General features: G+C 38.2%; 1 pseudogene; it reads left to right on the top strand.

Annotated features, from left to right (window-relative positions):
- LOC147793573 (25S ribosomal RNA) overlaps positions 1 to 47 on the top strand; it is a 2,734-nt pseudogene extending 2,687 nt beyond the window's left edge.
- Positions 48 to 6,558: the final 6,511 nt, after the last annotated feature.

The following is a 6,558-nucleotide window of genomic DNA, read 5'->3' as shown; positions in this document are numbered from 1 at the left end:
ACATGGCTTTATATAGCCTCAAAAATAAAACTATTGAAGGCATTCCAAGAGTGGTAACATTCATACTTAATGGCCATAATTAGCCATTATGTAATTGTAACCTAAAGTAAATAAAAAGTCTTAAAATACAATAACTCTAAATTACTCTAAATTGTAACCCACCCAGAATTTACAACAATCAAACTTTATTCTTCTTCAATGTAGCAGAATTGAAACATCTTTTGATAATTTTTCTTCACATCTTCATTGAAGTATATTGTATGCTTGATGTCTCTTGGTTCATATCACGCTGGGTAGCCAAGTACAGAGCGGATAACTGCTAAAAGCATCTAAGTAGTAAGCCCACCCCAAGATGAGTGCTCTCCTATTCCGACTTACCCAGAAGAGCCTCTGGTAGCACAGCCGAGACAGCGATGGGTTCTCTGCGGGGATGGAGCGACAGAAGTTTTGAGAATGAAAGAGAAGCGAAAGAATGAATAAGGAATATTGATCTTTTACAATGAAAGAAGGATTTCATATCCTCGGACAGGAGTTTACCTCTTTCCTGACTGTGAAGGAGAATGAAGAGAGAGAGAGTTCAGACTTGAAAGACTTGAAGGGGAAGATCAAGATCAAGAAGGAATCTTTCGGATTTACTTACAGTTAAGTCGAATTGATTCTTCGATAGTCTTGACTTAATAATGAATTAATTTCCTTTACTAGATTTGATCCCAAAAAATAGGGTAAAGATACACTTTGATCCCTAAAAATAGGGAGATGATAGCTTTTCTTTATTGATGGTATTTAAAGGAAAAAGGGTGAAATCAGTCCCATTTAGCCTCTTTTTCACTCTTTTACCCCAAAAATACGGGGGAGGATAGACTTTTTAATCAAAAAAATAAGGGAGAGATACACTTTTAGCCCAAAAAATAGGGTAAAGCATCTCTTTTATCCCAAAAAATATACAGAGGATAGACTTTGGTCCCCAAAAATAGGGTAAAGCATTGATTTGATCCCCAAAAATACGGGGGGGGGGGGGGGGGGGGGGATAGAATTTATTTGATTTTTGCTGCTGCTATTAGTGAAAAAGGTCTTACGAACTTTTACAGTTATATGTGAATAGAATTAATTAATTCATAGTCTTTACTGGTTCCGGAATAAGGAGTTGAGGATTTACTGACAGTTCACTCTCATTGATTCTTCGATAGTCTTTCCTGACAGTGAACGAGAAAGAATGTTGAGGATTGACTGACAGTTCACTCTCATTCATCTTTCGGATTTACTGACAGTGAACGATCATTAATCTTGAGGATCAGATCAAGATCAAGAAGGAATCTTTCGGATTTACTTACAGTTAATAATGAATGAATTACCTTAATAATGAATGAATTACCTTGACTCTCTTTTATCCCTAAAAATAGGGAGAGGATAGAATGAATTTCTTTCTGGTCTTTACAGTCTCATTCATCTTTCTTCACCCTTCATTCTTGAACTATAAATAAACTCTTCTTTCGTTTCGTCTCCCTTCTTTCAAACACTTACAACTCGTTCACGTTCAATCTGGTCAGGTAATACTGTTTCTGGTTTTGGAGTTCAGTTCGTTCACTCATTCTTTTTTCTTCTTTGCTGCTTTACCGATAGTGATAAGATAAGGAATCAATACAAGGGGAATAAGATTCGGATTACCTTGTTGATCGAATATCTCAAGCCAAGAACACTTTGTTTGAGATTCGAATCACTCCAGAAGCAAGATCGATCATGTCTAGCTTCAATGATTCTTGTTGATCAAATATCTCAAGACAAGAACACTTGATTGAGATTCGAATCACTCCACAAGCAAGATTGATCATGTCGAGCTTGAATGATTCTACATGCAACCTAAACTACATAGAGTTGCAAAGAAACTTAGCCGTGGCTAAAGAAAGCACAAATGCTTCTTTCTATATTTTCCAAGTCTTCTTACAAATACAACATATAAGGCTTTATATAACCTCAAAAATGAAACTATTAAAGGTATTCCAAGAGTTGTAACATTCCTACTCTATGGCCATAATTAGCCATTATGTAAATGTAACCGAAATTACATAAAAAGTCTTAAAATACAATAACTCTAAATTACTCTAAATTGTAACCCACCCAAAATTTACAACAATCAAACTTCATTCTTCTTCAATGTAGCCTGAATTGAATCATCTTTTGATAATTTTGACAACCTTCTCTTCACATCTTCATTGAAGTATATTGTATGATTGATGTCTCTTGGTTCATATCAGATAGGGAGAGGATCCTTAATACTTGATTCTTTCCTTACTGTTCAGGATCATGAATGTTGAGTCTTTCCTTACTGTTCCGGAGCTCAGCAGCGAGACGAGAAGAGTGAAATCAGGTTCATAAGTTTACAGTTAAAGAATCAGATAGGGACAAGAAGGAAAAGAAAAGGAGCCCGAAGCAACTCGAAGAGGCGCGAAGCTAAGAAGACTGTAAAGGGGACGAATTAGTTTTCACAAATGTAACTGATAAGATAAGGAATCAACTACAAGGGGAATAAGATTCGGATTACCTTGTTGATCGAATATCTCAAGGCAAGAACACTTGATTGAGATTCGAATCACTCCACAAGCAAGATCGATCATGTCTAGCTTGAATGACTCTTGTTGATCAAATATCTCAAACAGATTTAGATGATAAGGCCTTTCATATCATCAATATTCCTACTAGAAACCAAGACACTTTTCTTAGGCGCGGCTATTATGGGGGTCATGTGGATGTATATAAGCCCTATGGTTCAAATCTTGACTACTACACGATGTAAACTCTTTATATCCTTTGATTATTCAATCCTATCCGATGCCTTGTGGTGTACCTGAATGACATACTCATTTGGAGGGCGTTGGTTTGGATAGCTTGTTTGGATTTATTGAGGCCTATGTTGTATGTCCCATATAGAATGGCCATTCTTGCCATATAAGGATAAAGAGTTTGGTACTTGAATCTTTTGGAAAATGAATTGAATTGGAGTATGAGTATGATATAGCGAAGAGCTTCAGTTCGCACGGGATTTAGGTTACCATAGAATTACTCTTAGGGGATATTTGTTCGAGAATTAGTCAAGTACTTTCGAAGGTCTCATCTACGACCTCTATGAAAGCAGACTAGAAGCTAAGAAAAGAAGTCATGAGCCTATGACATTTGTTTACAAGCTATTAATGAACTCGCTCTATGGTAGATTTGGTATGAATCCAGAAAGTACAGTAACCGAAATTCGCAATCTAAATCAATACGAGGATTTGATGAAGATGGAGAATTTGAAAGCTCAAGTCAGGAATCAGATTCTTTCACCAAGCCAAGTGGGATTCAAGTAAAGAAAAGGGGAAATCACATTCTTCAACCCAAAACTGCCTGCCCTAGATCAAATTACTCTTCTCGCTTCTTCTCCAAGCCAACCATCTGATCAAGAAGGAGCTGAATAACCAGTACAAAAAAGATGTTCTCATCCCAGGGAAGGTGAATATGCAGTGGGTCAAGAGTAGGTCGGTCAGTCTTCCGGAATCATGGAGGAAGAGAAGCAAAGACAGACTCAAAACAATAATGATCAGACTCAAAGCTCTCTCTTGAACAACTAGCTCTTGAATTAAGGAGAGGCGAGACTTGAACCACGGGCGGGCTTACCCATTTATTAGTAGTAGTAGATCATGCCTCTGCTCCGTAGTTTTTGGTATTTCAGCATGCCATTTCCCATTTCTCTGTGACTGAAGGAACGAATGAATGGGATTTCTACCTCTCCAACTTGACTAGAATCAAGGAGGGTCGGCCGGCCTGTAGCCCGATAGCTATTCCTATGCCCCTTTCTAACTCTGACGTAGCTCAGTTACAAATAAACATCCTATATTTAATGCTTGATTGATCTCTTATTACACTATAGAGTAGATGAAGAAGAAAGTGACGGTGATGCAAATTCAATTACGTGGAATGAGATGAAGAAAGATCATGCTTTGAACAAGTTCTTACAGAATGACCCTTTGATTCTACACACGGAGAACTTCTACTCAATTCCCCTTTGAGGAACAAGGACGAGAGCCCCGGAAAGGTGTAGACAAGAAGTCAGCCAAACTGTGAGAACTAAAAGAATGTGAGATCACTAAGTTCTTTGAAAGCATTCAGCTCTCAAATCATTCTGTAGGAGCATGGTGACAAGACAAGACGGCTCAGATTATTACAGGGATTACTTCCGAATTAGATAGAGAGAGCCATTGGGCTTGGGATAAGCGCGGACCCTACTTATTTGCTTTTGGAAAAGAATACCAGTAATGGGTGCTAGGGGGGTGGTCATCCCTTACACTCAGCTATACTATACTCGACGTGGCTACATACGGTAGAAAAAAGAGAGTTGCGGGACAAAGGAAACCTCCTTTCGACAAACTCGAGTAAGAACAAAAAGAGATTTCTCAAGGGGGAAGAGAGTATAAGGAGTGTTTGAAGGTCATATCGGTTCAGGCAGAAGAGAAGAAGAAAATGAAAGAAGGTGAATGAGGTGATCTTTCTTTCATTTCGATAGACTTGACTTCCGACAATGAATAGCTGAATAAATAGGTTAAGGGGTTAAGTCGAATGAATCTCTTCTCTTACAGTTCAATAGGAGTGAACTCTCATTAATAGGAGTAAGTAGCGAAACCGATAGGCCTGGGCGAACGAAGCAGCGAGACAAGAAGAGGGACAAGTAAGAAGGCGAAGCAGCGAGACTCGAAAAGGGAAGATTTCATTCATTTACTCGACTACTGTAAAGTGTCATATCGGTGAAGGAGCAGAGCAATGAGACCCAGAGGGAGAGGAGCAGAGCAATGAGACCAGAAAGAATAAGCTCAGGAGCTTGACCTGATTCTCATCCTAATTACCTAAAAAATGGCCCTAAAAATAAGGGAGAGATAGAGTTTGATCCCAAAAAATAGGGTAAAGATAGAATGAATCTTGAGGAGAAGATCAAGAGAAAGAAGGAATCGAGAGGAGAAGATCAAGATCAAGAAGGAATCTTTCGCGAATTGATTCTTCAATAGGATTAACTTCTACTTATTAATTACCTCGGCCCTAAATACCTCTATTTTATCCCTCAAAATACGGGGGAGGATAGAATTTCTTTTCTTTCAGCTGCTTTCCTTAGGGAAAAAGCTATTATAAGGTTTTACAATTATATGAGATAGAATTTTTTTTATTGAAGCTGCTTTTGTTAGGGAAAAACCGATTACGAACTTTTACAGTTATATGGGGATAGAATTTATTCATTAATGGTTCTAACAGGAAAAAGAGTGAACGAAGTAGGAGTCTTTGTCTTTGTTTCGTCTCCCTTTATTCTTGAATTGTAAAGGAGATCTTGTCTTGCTTTCGTCTTGACTGACAGTGAGCTCTAACGAATAAGTCGTGTTTACTGTTTCATTCATCTTTCGTCTTTCCTTTCAACACTTTCAAGTTTAGTAGTTCACTCTCATTCATAAGTCATCTTTCTTGCTTGAGTCTTTCAAAGCAGCGTCTTCATTCTTTCACTGTTCTGTCTCATTCCTCTTGAGTTTCATCTTTCCTTCCAGTTCACTCTCATGCATCTTTCGTGTCGTCTCCCTTCATTCAAAGACTGTAATATCGGTTTCGGTTTAGATTTTCTCTTTCGTCTTTCCTGACAGTGAACTCGACTGTAAACTAATGTTTTGGCTTTCCTTAATAATGAATTACCTTGACTCTCTTTTATCCCTCAAAATAGGGTAAAGATAGACTTTTTCATCCTCAAAATAAGGGAGAGATAGAATGAATTTCTTGTTGGTCGGTCCGTCAGAGTGCAATCAGGTTTAGGAGAAAGAATCTTGTCTGTCTTGCTTCAGTCTTTCAATTCTCTTTTCTTTACTATCCTATAAAGGTGATTGAGCTTAGCTTCTCTTTCTTTCTCGTCAGGTTACGGTTCAGGGCAAGGAGTGAAAGAAGGTTCATCAGTCATAGTCCAGGCGTTTACTGTAATAACAAACAAGAAAGGTAATCTCGGTTCAGTAGCTCAGGGAATATTGGTTCAGCGGAGTGAAGCTCGTAAACAACTCTTGAGTCTTGTTGACATTGAAGGGACAGAAAAGCAAAGCAAAGATTCTTCACCGAGGTTACAGTTTAAGAAGGGAAAGAAAAGAGAAGAGACTGAGTGTTTGAGTTCAATCTGGTAGAGGAGGAGAAAGAATCAATCAATAGGTGAATGAGCTTTCCCTTGTAAAAGAGTGAAATGCCCTAAAAAATAGGGAAAGAAGTTCGTTCACTCTCATTCATCTTTCATTTGAGAATAGAATAGGAACAGGATCATGACTCTTTCAGCAACTTGACTCTCCCTTCTTTGTTTACGAGCCGAATGAGCGAAGCTAGCAGTGAGACGAGAAGACGAGAGAAGAGGATTTAATTGACTCAACAACTGTAAAGGACAGAAGATAAGATGCTTTGTTTACTGTTCTTCCATCAGGGACAGGTTCCTTCTTTCATTCATTTACTAGACTGTAAAGTGAAGGTCAGGTCATATCGGACAAAGAAGAAGAAATGAAATAAATAGTCCTCTTTAACCTT

The sequence above is a fragment of the Cucurbita pepo genome, chromosome 2 (genome assembly GCF_057944985.1).
Source record: "Cucurbita pepo subsp. pepo isolate OVF chromosome 2, ASM5794498v1, whole genome shotgun sequence".
NCBI classification, from domain to species: domain Eukaryota; kingdom Viridiplantae; phylum Streptophyta; class Magnoliopsida; order Cucurbitales; family Cucurbitaceae; genus Cucurbita; species Cucurbita pepo.
Note: the sequence above shows the minus strand (reverse complement) of the source record. Positions and strands in the feature narration are given on the sequence as shown.